We start from the raw sequence: 528 nt of genomic DNA, 5'->3' as shown, positions 1-528 counted from the left end.
ATATCATTATTATCATTATTATTATTTTATTCTCAAGATGATTGTTTCACGATTTGGTAGGGTTTTGCCATAACACGGTACCAACTTTTCCCAAATAGATCGTTTATTACTTATGTTAGAATGTGTGTGGTTCAGAGTCATAAAGCGCTTAAAGATTTCTAAGGATTAGGCCTAGACTTAAAATAAATTCACATTATTATTCTTCTTTATCAAACTGATTGTTTCATGATTTTGTGGGGTTTTGTCATAACACGGTAGTACCAACCTTTCCGAAATATTGAAAGGCATCGTCATGTTGACAGAAAGAATGATCTAGAAATGATCATCTCTCCATCCTCTTTTACGACTGCGACAGTGAGCAATAAAATGCCAAACGGTATTCTTAGAATTACGTGTATTGTGATTAAAAGTATGTTAAAATGGTTTATGCGGTCTTGGTTTGGCAGTAGGCTTGCAGTCTTTCGGAAGTGATGTGGGTTTTTTTTCAAATTAATGGGTTTTTTTTTCCATTGCTCAAATTATATTCTC

This window comes from Aplysia californica, unplaced genomic scaffold (genome assembly GCF_000002075.1).
Source record: "Aplysia californica isolate F4 #8 unplaced genomic scaffold, AplCal3.0 scaffold00220, whole genome shotgun sequence".
NCBI classification, from domain to species: Eukaryota; Metazoa; Mollusca; class Gastropoda; order Aplysiida; family Aplysiidae; genus Aplysia; species Aplysia californica.
The sequence above is the reverse complement of the archived record's forward strand: the minus strand, read 5'-3'. Positions refer to the sequence as shown.